This window comes from Jatropha curcas, chromosome 11, assembly GCF_041381405.1.
Source record: "Jatropha curcas cultivar XTBG-Jc1 chromosome 11, XTBG_Jcur_1.0, whole genome shotgun sequence".
NCBI classification, from domain to species: domain Eukaryota; kingdom Viridiplantae; phylum Streptophyta; class Magnoliopsida; order Malpighiales; family Euphorbiaceae; genus Jatropha; species Jatropha curcas.
Window position 1 is genome coordinate 10002325 of NC_143161.1, and position 15309 is coordinate 10017633.

Here is a 15309-nt window from a genome sequence, read left to right on the forward strand (position 1 = left end):
ATTGAAAACAATTCACTTTATTGATCAACTCAAGGAAACTGCTAACTAATGGTTGCCATTGTACTACTTCTCATTTTGGGTTATTTGTCCTTCTTCTCATTTTTGTTTAGCGGTTCCAAAGAGTTATTGTTGAAATAAAAATGCTATTGCATGTATAAATAAGAATAGCTTTAAGTTTGGAGATGCAGAGTATCGATCCCCATACCTCTCGCATGCTAAGCGAGCGCTCTACCATCTGAGTTACATCCCCATAATAACAATTCGCTTTATTGATCAACTGTGAGAAATTTCTAACCAATGGTTGCCTTTGTACTTCTTCTCATTTTGGGTTATCTTGCATTCGATTTTTGCTTAATTACATTTAATATTTCTTCATGAAAAATCATCTAATAAAACATTACTGAAAAAATGATTGTTTAATGAAAAATGTGCAAAGCCGTGGTTCCAAATAGTTAATTTTGCAAATAAAAATCCTATGGCGCTTATGAATAAGAATAACTTCAATTTTGAGATGCAGGGTACCAATCCCCATGCCTCTCACACGCTAAGCCACTGTTCAACCCTCTGAGCTGCACCCCCATTGAAAATAATTCACATCATCGATTGACCCCTTAAAATTTTTGACCAATGGTTGCTTTTAGACTTATTCTCATTTTGGCTTATCTTGCATTCGATTATAGCTTAATTACATATGATCTTGCTTCGTGAAAAATCATCTAGTAAAAAATTACTGAAAATAGGACTTTTTTTTGACAAGAAATACACGTTTCGTAGTTCGAAAGAGTTAATTGTGGAAACAAAAATGATACTGTATGTTTAAATAAGAATAAATTAAAGCCTGGAAATGTGGAATATCGATCCCCGTACCTCTCACTTGCTTACTCTTCCATCTGACCTACATCTCCATTGAAAACAATTCGCTTTATTGATCAACTCCGAGAAATTTCTAAACAATGGTTGCCTTTGTACTGCTTCTTGTTTTGGGTTATCTTGCATTCGATTGTTGATAATTACATTTGATATTTCTTCGTGAAAAATCATCTGATAAAACATTAGTGCAAAACACGATTGTTTAATGAAAAATGTACAAAGCCGTGGTTCCAAATAGTTAATTTTGCAAATAAAAATCCTATAGCGTTTATAAATAAGAATAACTTCAATTTTGAGATGCAGGGTACCAATCCCCATGCCTCTCGCACGCTAAGCCACTGTTCAACCATCTGAGCTGCATCCCCATTGAAAATAATTCACATCATTGATTGACCCTTTAAAATTTCTGACCAATGGTCGCTTTTAGACTTATTCGCATTTTGGGTTATCTTGCATTCGATTATTGCTTAATTACATATGATCTTGCTTCGTGAAAAATCATCTAGTAAAAAATTACAGAAAATAGGCCTTTTTTTGACAAGAAATGTACGTTTCGTCGTTCGAAAGAGTTAATTATGGAAACAAAAATGATACTGTATGTTTAAATAAGAATAACTTAAATTCTAGAAATGCGGAGTATCGATCCCCGTACCTCTCGCTTGCAAAGCGAACGCTCTACCATCTGAGCTACATCTCCATTGAAAATACTTCACTTTATTGATCAACTCAAGGAAACTTCTAACTAATGGTTGCCTTTGTACTTCTTCTCATTTTGGGTTATTTATACTTCTTCTCATTTTTGTTTAGCGGTTCAAAGAGTTATTGTTGAAATAAAAATGCTACTGCATGTATAAATAAGAATAACTTTAAGTTTGGAGATTTGGAGTATCGATCCCCATACCTCTTTCATGCTAAGCGAGCGCTCTACCATCTGAGCTACATCCCCATTGACCACAATTCACTTTATTGATCAACTGCGTGAAATTTCTAACCAATGGTTGCCTTTGTACTTATTCTCTTTTTGGGTTATCTTGCATGCGATAGTTGATTAATTACATTTCATATTTTTTCATGAACAATCATCTGATAAAACATTAATGAAAACAAGATTGTTTAATGAAAAATGTACAAAGCCGTGGTTCCAAATAGTTAATTTTGCAAATAAAAATCATATGGCGTTTATACATAAGAATAACTTCAAGGTTGGAGATGCAGAGTACCAATCCCCATGCCTCTCGAACGCTAAGCAAGTGCTCAACCATCTGAGCTGCATCCCCGTTGAAAATAATTCACATCCTTGATTGACCCCTTAAAATTTCTGACCAATTGTCGCTTTTAGACTTATTCTCTTTTTGGCTTATCTTGCATTCGATTATTGCTTAATTACATATGATCTTGCTTTGTGAAAAATCATCAAGTAAAAAATTACTGAGAATAGGACTTTTTTTTGACAAGAAATGTACGTTTCATGGTTCGAAAGAGTTAATTGTGGAAACAAAAATGATACTGTATGTTTAAATAAGAATAACTTAAAGTCTTGGAAATGCGGAGTATCGATCCCCGTACCTCTTGCTTGCAAAGCGAGCGCTCTACCATCTGAGTTACATCTCCATTAAAAACAATTCGCTTTATTGATCAACTCAAGGAAACTGCTAACTAAAGGTTGCCATTGCACTTCTTCTCATTTTGGGTTATTTGTACTTCTTCTCATTTTTGTTTAGCGGTTCCAAAGTGTATTGTTGAAATAAAAATGCTATTGCATGTGTAATTAAGAATAGCTTTAAGTTTTCAGATGAGGAGTATCGATCCCCGTACCTCTCGCATGCTAAGCGAGCGATCTACCATCTGAGCTACATCCCCATTGAAAACAATTCGCTTTATTGATCAACTGTGAGAAATTTCTAACCAATGGTTGCCTTTGTACTTCTTCTCATTTTGGGTTATCTTGCATTCGATTGTTGCTTAATTACATTTGATATTTCTTCAAGAAAAATCATCTGATAAAAGATTACTGAAAAAATGATTGTTTAATGAAAAATGTACAAAACCGTGGTTCCAAATAGTTAATTTTGCATACAAAAATCCTATTGCTTTTATAGATAAGAATAACTTCAAGGTTGGAGATGCAGGGTACCAATCCCCACGCCTCTCGCACGCTAAGCCACTGTTCAACCGTTTGAGCCGCATCCCCGTTGAAAATAATTCACATCATTGATTTTCCCCTTAAAATTTCTGACCAATGGTTGCTTTTAGACTTATTCTCATTTTGGCTTATCTTGCATTCGATTATAGCTTAATTACATATGATGTTGCTTCGTGAAAAATCATCCAGTAAAAAAAAACTGAAAATAGGACTTTTTTTGACATGAAATGTACATTTCGTGGTTCGAAAGAAATAATTGTGGAAATAAAAATGATACTCTATGTTTAAATAAGAATAACTTTAAAGTCTGGAAATGCGGAGTATCAATCCCCGTACCTCTCGCTTGCTAAGCGATCGCTCTACCATGTGAGCTACATCTCCATTGAAAATGATTCACTTTATTGATCAACTCAGAGAAGCTTCTAACTAATGGTTGCCTTTGTACTTCTTCTCATTTTTGTTTAGCGGTTCCTAAGAGTTATTGTTGAATTAAAAATGCTACTGCATGTATAAATAAGAATAACTTTAAGTTTGGAGATGCCGTTTATCGATCCCTGTACCTCTAGCATGCTAAGCGAGCGCTCTACCATCTGAGCTACATCCCCATTGACCACAATTCGCTTTATTGATCAACTCCGAGAAATTTCTAACCAATGGTTGCCTTTTTACTTCTTCTCTTTTTTGGTTATCTTGCATGCGATTGTTGATTAATTACATTTGATATTTCTTCATGAACAATCATCTGATAGAACATTAGTGAAAACAGGATTGTTTAATGAAAAATGTACAAAGCCGTGGTTCCAAAGGGTTAATTTTGCAAATAAAAATCCTATGGCGTTTATACATAAGAATAACTTCAAGGTTGGAGATGCAGGGTACCAATCCCCATGCCTCTCGCACGCTAAGCCAGTGCTCAACCATCTGAGCTGCATCTCCGTTGAAAATAATTCACATCCTTGATTGACCCCTTAAAATTTCAGACCAATGGTTGCTTTTAGACTTATTCTCATTTTGGCTTATCTTGCATTTGATTATTGCTTAATTACATATGATCTTGGTTCGTGAAAAATCATCAAGTAAAAAATTACTGAAAATAGGACTTTTTTTCACAAGAAATGTACGTTTCGTTGTTCGAAAGAGTTAATTGTAAAAATAAAAATGCTACTGCATGTATAAATAAGAATAACTTTAAGTTTGGAGATGCGGAGTATCGATCCCCGTACCTCTCACATGCTAAGCGAGCGCTCTACCATCTGAGTTACATCCCCATTGAAAACAATTCGCTTTGTTGATCAACTTCGAGAAATTTCTAACAAATGGTTGCCTTTCTACTTCTTCTCATTTTGGGTTATCTTGCATTCGATTGTTGCTTAATTACATTTGATATTTCTTCATGAAAAATCATCTGATAAAACATTAGTCAAAACATGATTGTTAAATAAAAAATGTACAGAGCCGTGGTTCCAAATAGTTAATTTTGCATACAAAAATCCTATTGCTTTTATAGATAAGAATAACTTCAAGGTTGGAGATGCAGGGTACCAATCCCCACGCCTCTCGCACGCTAAGCCAGTGTTCAACCGTTTGAGCCGCATCCCCGTTGAAAATAATTCACATCATTGATTTTTCCCTTAAAATTTCTGACCAATGGTTGCTTTTAGACTTATTCTCATTTTCGCTTATCTTGCATTCGATTATAGCTTAATTACATATGATGTTGCTTCGTGAAAAATCATCCAGTAAAAAAAAACTGAAAATAGGACTTTTTTTTGACAAGAAACGTACATTTCGTGGTTCGAAAGAAATAATTGTGGAAATAAAAATGATACTCTATGTTTAAATAAGAATAACTTTAAAGTCTAGAAATGCGGAGTATCGATCCCCGTACCTCTTGCTTGCTAAGCGAGCGCTCTACCATGTGAGCTACATCTCCATTGAAAATGATTCACTTTATTGATCAACTCAGAGAAGCTTCTAACTAATGGTTGCCTTTGTACTTCTTCTCATTTTTGTTTAGCGGTTCCTAAGAGTTATTGTTGAATTAAAAATGCTACTGCATGTATAAATAAGAATAACTTTAAGTTTGGAGATGCGGTTTATCGATCCCTGTACCTCTCGCATGCTAAGCGAGGGCTCTACCATCTGAGCTACATCCCCATTGACCACAATTCGCTTTATTGATCAACTCCGAGAAATTTCTAACCAATGGTTGCCTTTTTACTTCTTCTCTTTTTTGGTTATCTTGCATGCGATTGTTGATTAATTACATTTGATATTTCTTCATGAACAATCATCTGATAGAACATTAGTGAAAACAGGATTGTTTAATGAAAAATGTACAAAGCCGTGGTTCCAAAGGGTTAATTTTGCAAATAAAAATCCTATGGCGTTTATACATAAGAATAACTTCAAGGTTGGAGATGCAAGGTACCAATCCCTAGGCCTCTCGCACGCTAAGCCAGTGCTCAACCATCTGAGCTGCATCTCCATTGAAAATAATTACATCCTTGATTGACCCCTTAAAATTTCTAACCAATGGTTGCTTTTAGACTTATTCTCATTTTGGCTTATCTTGCATTTGATTATTGCTTAATTACATATGATCTTGGTTCGTGAAAAATCATCAAGTAAAAAATTACTGAAAATAGGACTTTTTTTCACAAGAAATGTACGTTTCGTTGTTCGAAAGAGTTAATTGCAAAAATAAAAATGCTACTGCATGTATAAATAAGAATAACTTTAAGTTTGGAGATGCGGAGTATCGATCCCCGTACCTCTCGCATGCTAAGCGAGCGCTCTACCATCTTAGCTACATCCCCATTGAAAACAATACGCTTTGTTGATCAACTCCGAGAAATTTCTAACAAATGGTTGCCTTTCTACTTCTTCTCATTTTGGGTTATCTTGCATTCGATTGTTGCTTAATTACATTTGATATTTCTTCATGAAAAATCATCTGATAAAACATTAGTCAAAACATGATTGTTTAATGAAAAATGTACAGAGCCGTGGTTCCAAATAGTTAATTTTGCATACAAAAATCCTATTGCTTTTATAGATAAGAATAACTTCAAGGTTGGAGATGCAGGGTACCAATCCCCACGCCTCTCGCACGCTAAGCCACTGTTCAACCGTTTGAGCCACATCCCCGTTTAAAATAATTCACATCATTGATTTTTCCCTTAAAATTTCTGACCAATGGTTGCTTTTAGACTTATTCTAATTTTCGCTTATCTTGCATTCGATTATAGCTTAATTACATATGATGTTGCTTCGTGAAAAATCATCCAGTAAAAAAAAACTGAAAATAGGACTTTTTTTGACAAGAAACGTACATTTCGTGGTTCGAAAGAAATAATTGTGGAAATAAAAATGATACTGTATGATTCATGCCTCTCGCACGCTAAGCCACTGTTCAACCGTTTGAGCCGCATCCCCGTTGAAAATAATTCACATCATTGATTTTCCCTTTAAAATTTCTGACCAATGGTTGCTTTTAGACTTATTCTCATTTTGGCTTATCTTGCATTCAATTATTGATTAATTACATATGATCTTGCTTTGTGAAAAATCATCTAGTAAAAAATTACTGAAAATAGGACTTTTTTTTTACAAGAAATGAACGTTTAGTGGTTCGAAAGAGTTAATTTTGAAAACAAAAATGATACTGTATGATTAAATTAGAATAACCTAAAGTCAGGAAATGCGGAGTATCGATCCCCGTACCTCTCGCTTGTAAAGCGAGCGCTCTACCGTCTAAGATATGTCACCATTGAAAACAATTCGCTTTATTGATCAACTCAAGGAAACTTCTAACTAATGGTTGCCTTTGTACTTCTTCTCATTTTGGGTTATTTGTACTTCTTCTCATTTTTGTTTAGCGGTTCCAAAGAGTTATTGTTGAAATAAAAATGCTATTGCATGTACAAATAAGAATAGCTTTAAGTTTTCAGATGTGGAGTATCGATCCCCGTACCTCTCGCATGCTATGCGAGCGCTCTATCATCTGAGCTACATCCCCATTGAAAACAATTCGTTTTATTGATCAACTCCAAGAAATTTCTAACCAATGGTTGCCTTTGTACATCTTCTCGTTTTGGGTTATCTTGCATTCGATTGTTGATTAATTACATTTGATATTTCTTCATGAAAAATCATCTGATAAAACATTAGTGAAAACAGGATTGTTTAATGAAAAATGTACAAAGCCGTGGTTCGAAATAGTTAATTTTGCAAATAAAAATCCTATGGCGTATATAAATAAGAATAACTTAAAGGTTGGAGATGCAGGGTACCAATCCCCATGCCTCTCGCACGCTAAGCCACTGTTCAACCGTCTGAGCTGCATCCCCGTTGAAAGTAATTCACATCATTGATTGACCCCTTAAAATTTCTGACCAATGGTTGCTTTTAGACTGATTGTCATTTTGGCTTATCTTGCATTCAATTATTGCTTAATTACATATGATCTTGCTTCGTGAAAAATCATCTAGTAAAAAATTACTGAAAATAGGACTTTTTTTTTACAAGAAATGAACGTTTCGTGGTTCGAAAGAGTTAATTATGGAAACAAAAATGATACTGTATGTTTAAATAAGAATAACTTAAAGTCTGGAAATGCGGAGTATTGATCTCCGTACCTCTCGCTTGCAAAGCGAGCGCTCTACCATCTGAGCTACATCTCCATTGAAAACAATTCACTTTATTGATCAACTCAAGGAAACTTCTAACTAATGTTTGCCTTTGCACTTCTTCTCATTTTGGGTTATTTGTACTTCTTCTCATTTTTGTTTAGCGGTTCCAAAGAGTTATTGTTGAAATAAAAATGCTACTGCATGTATAAATTAGAATAACTTTAAGTTTGGAGATGTGGAGTATCGATCCACTTACCTCTCGCATGCTAAGCGAGCGCTCTACCATCTGAGCTACATCCCCATTGAAAACAATTCGCTTTATTGATCAACTCCGAGAAATTTCTAACCAATGGTTGCCTTTGTACTTCATCTCATTTTGGGTTATCTTGCATTCGATTGTTGCTTAATTACATTTGATATTTCTTCATGAAGAATCATCTGATAAAACATTAGTGAAAACAGGATTGTTTAATGAAAAATATACAAAGCCGTGGCTCCAAATATTTAATTTTGCAAACAAAAATTCTATTGCGTTTATAGATAAGAATAACTTCAAGGTTGGTGATGCAGGGTACCAATCCCCATGCCTCTCGCACGCTAAGCCGATGCTCAACCATCTGAGCTGCATCCCCGTTGAAAATAATTCACATCATTGATCGACCCCTTAAAATTTCTGACCAAAGGTTGCTTTTAAACTTATTCTCATTTTGGCTTATCTTGCATTCGATTATTGCTTAATTACATATGATCTTGCTTCGTGAAAAATCATCTAGTAAAAAATTACTGAAAATAGGATTTTTGTTTTTTGGCAGGAAATGTATGTTTTGTGGTTCCAAAGAGTTAATTGTGGAAATAAAGATGCTATTGTATGTGTAATTTAGAATAACTTTAAGTTTGGAAATGCGGAGTATCGATCCCCGTGCCTCTCGTATGCTAAGCGAGTGCTTTACCATCTGAGCTACATCCCCATTGAAAATAATTCGCTTTATTGGTCAACTTCGAGATATTTCTAACCAATGGTTGCCTTTGTACTTCTTCTCATTTTGGGTTATCTTGCATTCGATTCTTGCTTATTTGCATATAATCTTTCTTCATGAAAAATCATCTAGTAAAAAATTACAAGCCTCATGTTGTTAACTTTGGGGAAATGAATTGTTAACTCATACAGTTATGATTCAATTTAAATCAACTATAAGTCATTGTAAACAATATTTCAATAAAGTTTCAGATTAAAGCATTCATGGATTGTAACTTATCCTTTTGAAAATCTAACCTTGAAGGAAAGAAGGATTATGCTTATCCTCATTGAGATCTATGAATTTTATTGCAATAAGTTATATTAGGGATTACCTATTAAATAATCTTTAATATAGCCCAGATCTATTGTTCATAGAATTTGTTTGATAGAAATAGGCAATAAGCGGAAGCGTATCTTGATCCACAACAACATATCTATGTTATGGGTTACCTCGTTGCGGCAATTTGATTCTCACCGTAACAGCAGATCTATGTTTCTTCCTCTAGCCTTTTGTCCGTAAGTTTTCTCTCAATGGTCAGAGAATAATCAACAGCTACGGGAGTTTCTTTTATGAGCTCTCTCAAACATGCTATCACCGTATGTGTTTGAGGCAACCGTCACACTCTCTATTTTGTTTTCTTTTCTGTGTTCACCCTAAGCTGTCGATTCCTTTTACTTTTATAAGGCAGAGGAAGGGTATTAAAACCCTAACTGACTCTTATCCATTAAGCCTAATAACCATCATCTTGGGCCACCTTAATTAGAATCAGCCCTTTAATCACATGGGTCACATATAGATTATTAAAATAATCTAACAATCTCCCACTTGGCCTATGTGTATTTTTTGAGTCTATCATGTTTACCTTAATTTGAATTAAGATGATCGGATTATGGTGGTCACAAGTCATTAATCGACATGATTCCTTCCATTTATCACAAACCACTACAATTCATAAAACTTTAATGGAGAAACTATTCAACAAAAAATACATTGTCATAATCAAATGTTATTGTTATCTCACTCAAACCATTATTGTATACAACTATAATGTGGATAACACATAAATAAGCAAAACACATCTTTAATTGAATTCCCAAGTGTCAAAATAATATGAGCAAAACAACCATATGTATATATATATATACAAGTTTAAACATCATGCTAACAAGGACTTATCTATAATGCCCATCCTATCAACATGGCCAGTGAAGATTTTAGGCGGTAAGCCTTTAGTTAGTAGATCCGCTATCATCAGATCAGTACTGATATGCTCAATTGACACTTTGTGTTTTTGCACTTCTTCTTTCACAGATAGGTACTTCTTTAAATCCATGTGCTTTGCACCCTTAGAGTACCTATCATTCTTAGAGAAGAAGATAACTGCGGAATTATCACAGTAAGTTGTCAACAGTCTAGCTATACTGTCGACAATGCCTAGAACTGAGACAAAGTTCCGCAATCACAATGCATGAATAGTGGCCTCAAAGCATGCCACAAATTCAGCCTCCATTGTGGAAGTAGCAATGACAGACTGCTTTCCACTTTTCTATGATACTGCTCCTCCAGCTAGAAGAAACAAGTAGCCACATGTAGACTTTCTCGAATTTACACAACCGGCATAGTCTGAATCCGAGTATCCCACCAATTCTAGATGGCTGGACTTTCTATAAGTGAGTATATGATCCTTAGTGCCTTGAAAATACCTAAGTACTTTCTTTGCAGCTTTCCACTGGTCCATCCCGGGATTACTTTGATATTACCCTAACATTCCTACGACGAAACTAATATCCAGTCGAGTACATGTTTGAACATACATTAAGCTCTCAACTACTGACACATATGGAATAGACTCCATGTCTTTACGTTCCAATCCATTTTTAGGACATTGCATTTCGCTGGACTTATCTACTTTCTGAATTGGAACTATTCCTGCGGAGCATTTTTCCATTCTGAATCTCTCTAATACCTTATCAATGTAAGCTCTTTGAGACAATCCTAACAGTCCTTGTGATCTATCACGGAATATTTCTATTCCAATCACAAAGGATGCCTCTCCCATATCTTTCATTTCAAAGTTCTTAAAGAGAAAACCATTTACATCATGCAACAACCCAACATCATTCGCAGCAAGAAGAATGTCATCAACATATAGGACTAACATAATGAGCTTGCTCCCACTAACCTTCATATAAATACACCGATCAATAGTGTTTTCTATAAAACCATATGAAGTGATGATATTATTGAACTTAAGATACCATTGACGGGAAGCTAGTTTCAGTCCATATATTGACTTCTTTAACTTACACACCAAGTTTTCCTTTCCTGTGACCTCAAACCCCTCTGGTTGGTCCATATATACTTCCTCCTCTAAGTCACCATTAAGAAAGGCTGTCTTTACATCCATTTGGTGAAGCTCTAGATCATAATGAGCCATCAAAGCCAAAATAATTCTTAAAGAGTCTTTTTTGGAAACTAGAGAAAAGGTCTCTTTATAATCAATGCCATCCTTCTAAGTGTAACCTTTAGCAACAAGTCTGGCCTTTTATCTTTCAATGTTGCCCTTAGAGTCTCGTTTGGCCTTAAAAACCCATTTACAACCAACTTGTTTTGACCCCTCAGGCAACTCGACTAAATCCCAGACTTGATTATCACTCATTGATTGCATTTCTTCCTTCATGACATTAAACCACTTTTCAGAATTATCACATTCCATGGCTTTCTGGAAAGAGACTGGATCCTTATCAATGCTCAATTCACATTCATGCTCAAGTGAGTAAACCACATAATCACTAGAAATAGCTGGCCTTCTTTGCCTTTGTGACCTCCATAATGCTATTTCTTGTGAAACCACTTGATCATTCGTGAATTGTTCATTATTTGCTGGTTGATCATTTATATGGTCATTTTGTGGGTTCGAAATGTTGTTTTGTTGTTCAACCATGTTGTTAAACCGTGATACAACAAGTGGAACAACAACCGAAGAAGAAACATTAGGAAAATCCACCTAAGCTGGATTTTCAATCTGAATCTCTTGCACATTCACCTTACGTGGTTCACTGCTCCCACTAATTTGGCCATTTTCAATAAACCGAGCATTACTAGACTCAACAATTCTCGTACTATGGTTAGGACAACAAATCTGTACCCTTTTGACTTTTCAGATATCCTATGAAAAATCCACTAACTGTTCTAGTATCAAGCTTCTTTTCATGTGGATTATATATCGTTACTTTTGCTGGGCAACCCCAAACATGAAGATGTCTTAAATTAGGTTTCCTTCTCGTCCACAATTCATAAGGGGTCTTAGGAACTGCCTTACTAGGAACCCTATTAAGTAAATATGCAGCAGTCTTTAATGCATCCATCCATAATGATAAAGGTACAGTACAATTATTTAGCATACTCCTAACCATTTTCATAAGAGTACGATTCCACCTTTCAGCTACACCATTCTGTTGAGGTGTACCTAGCATTGTGTATTACGCACAAATGCCATGACTTTCAAGGAACTTTGCAAAGGGACCTGGACATTGTCCATTTTCATTAAATTTACCATAATATTCACCACCTCTATCAGATCTCACCACTTTAACTTTTCTATTTAACTGCCTTTCTACCTCATTAATGAATATCTCAAGGATATCCACTGATTGAGACTTTTCATGCAACAAATATACATAACCGTACCGTGAGAAATCATCGATAAAGGTAATAAAATATTTTTCACCACCCCAAGAGGGAACATCAAAAGGACCATATATATCAGTGTGTATAAGTTCAAGCAATTCACTGCTTCTTGTGGCTGGATTCTTTAATGTGTGCTTAATTTACTTACCTTTGATGCAATCTATACATACATCCCAGTCAGTGAAATCCAATTGAGGTAAGATTTCACCTTTCACTAACCTCAAAATCCTTTCTTTGGATATGTTACCTAACCTTTGATGCCACAAGAAAGCAGAACATTCATTATGTGCACTACGTTTATTACCTATATTGTGTTCAACATTAAACAGAGATTCAATAAATTCAGCATGAAGATTAAAATGATACAAACCATCAATCAAAGTACCAGAACCATAATAGTACTTATGTTTGTATAATGAAAAAACACCATTACAAATCTTAAAGCTGAAACCAACATTATCCAACCTCCCTATAGAAACTAGATTTCTAGCACATTCAGGAACATGGAGACACTTTTCAAGATCCAGATAACAACCAGTGTCTAGGATCAATCTATAAGTCCCAATTCCTTCTATTCGTGCTATAAGTCCCAATTCCTTCTATTCGTGCCTTCATTGTAACACCCCTTCCCGGTCCACCCGTTAACCCGAATGAACCGAGTCGAGACGTTACAAACTGGTTGACTAAATGTTCTGACATGCTGATGTCATAATGGTTACTGACTATTTTATTATACAGAAGTTGTTTACATTACTAATGTAATGAATATATACATAACATGATACGAGTTTACAAAATGAAATGGGCCCAACTGTGTGCCCTGTACATGCCATGAAAGGAATATATAAAGATACACATCAAAATGAGAAGCTACCCTGAAGACTGTGTCTTCTACAGATGAACTGTTGCAGTTGTAAGCTGACGCTCTCTAGACCAGTCTCAAAAACCTGCGAGTTAAACAGGTAACTCGCTGAGCTATACAAGCCCAGTGGATATCTCAACATAGAAAGAAGTAATTAAGCACATACACGTATAGCAAGAACCATGTAAACACATATGGCACAAACAATCACCCGTATTATGATAATGTCATTTTACCTTGATGATCTTTCTTTCTATATATGATACTGTATGAGTCATGTAATGTTATGTCAAGATATCGGTATGGCTCCATAAGGTTATAGTGAAACCGTAGTGATAAGTGTAATAAACTGTATGAATACTGTATGCTTGGCTGCTATGGCCTATATAATCATATCCACTCAACGGCCTGTAGCCGGAGTTCCAAACTGTATGGGGCGCAGATCTGCTATTCTATGTCGCGACATAGCCTTATCTACCTGGTTTCTACCTAACCTCAATGGAGCTTCTTATGTACATGTCAATAATATAACACCATAACACATAAATGGTTGCATAACTTCATAGTTCATCATGTTGATTTGATTTCACATCATATGAATGCTTGTATGTTGTTTTAATCCATGTTCTTATGTTGTATTTTTGTTGTAAAATGATTGGATGCATGCATGTTGAGCAAAGGAATGTAATTACATAGCAAATGAAAGGCAAAAGAGTGTCACAGCATAAGTCGCGAGCGCGCCTTGCAACATCGCGAGCGCGAGAATCGCGACTGAGAGTCAGAGGGTTTCTGGCTCAAGTCGCGACCGCGTATGTGAAAGTCGCGAGCGCGACTTGTGCATCTTGAGAGTCAGTGTGTTTCTGGCTGAAGTCGCGACCGCGCAACACAAGTCGCGAGCGCGAGATGAAGTCGCGAGCGCGCTTGTGTGATTCGCGAGCGCGAGATGCACACACTGAGAGTCAGAGAGCTTCTGGCCAAAGTCGCGACCGCGCATGTGATCCTCGCGAGCGCGAGTTGTGCAATTGAGAGTCAGAGAGCTACCTGACTCAAGTCGCGAGCGCGCAATGGGAAGTCGCGAGCGCGACGTGCTTTCCAGCATGCGCGAGCGCGCGACGTGATTCTGTGCAGTCTGTATTCTTTTGGCCATAACTCTCAATAGCTAACTCCAAATTGAGTGATTCAAAAACGCGTGTAAAGCTAACACAGAAAGGAACAAATAACGCTTCTATGACAATTCCTAATTCCATCATTAAATGGGTTCAAAATCAAGATGAAGTTGCTGGTAAAATTTCCAGCAAACTCTGTTTCCACTTCATCTATTCATCCCCTGTTTTCACATCATATCCAATCTTCTCACTCAACAATAAGCAACATATCATCTCACTAGCAACACACCACACAATTTACATGCAAAGAAAATAGTAAACAACATGAGATATCAAACCTTGACGTCAAAAGCTTGAACTCTGTTTCAGCTTCTCTTTTCTGCACCTTTTGAACTTTCTTCTCCTATACACAAGAATTCTCATAACTCATCTCCAATATAACTAAATGAAATAGGAAATAACATCACACTTCAAGAAATTCTACTTACTTGCAGTTGACTTAATGCTTAACTATGTTGACAATTGAAAGAAAATGGGCGGGACAAGTAAGAAGAGAAGGAGAAACGGGAAAATGGGAAAGTGAGTTGATAAGAACGGGTAGTCTCTAGATGAACTGACTTGGCTGTGTAAACTCTCTAATTGGTACCTCAAGTGTACAAAGGCTACAACTTAATACCCAAGCTGTATATTTTAATGCAAACAAGTCCTAACCTTTATATGCAAATAAGTCCACTTCTAATCTCTTTCTACCCCAACCAGGTTTGGTTCAATCCAACTCAACTCAAGAGGATGTTACAGTTCTCCCCTCCTAAATAAAAACTTCGTCCCGAAGTTTACCTGTTGTGAACAAATGCGGATACTGTTGTCGCATGGTTTCTTCGGCTTCCCAAGTTGCTTCTTCTGTCTTATGATTCCTCCAAAGAACTTTCACCAATGCTATTTTCTTGTTCCGCAATGCTTTAGTTTCTCTGGCTAGAATCTGAAC

At 36.0% G+C, this 15309-nt stretch overlaps 1 non-coding gene across 1 annotated transcript; it reads right to left on the reverse strand.

Moving 5' to 3' along the window:
- Window positions 1-7625: 7625 nt before the first annotated feature.
- TRNAA-UGC (transfer RNA alanine (anticodon UGC)) lies at window positions 7626-7698 on the reverse strand. Its single transcript has one exon. It is a non-coding gene; the product is annotated as a tRNA-Ala (tRNA).
- Window positions 7699-15309: the final 7611 nt, after the last annotated feature.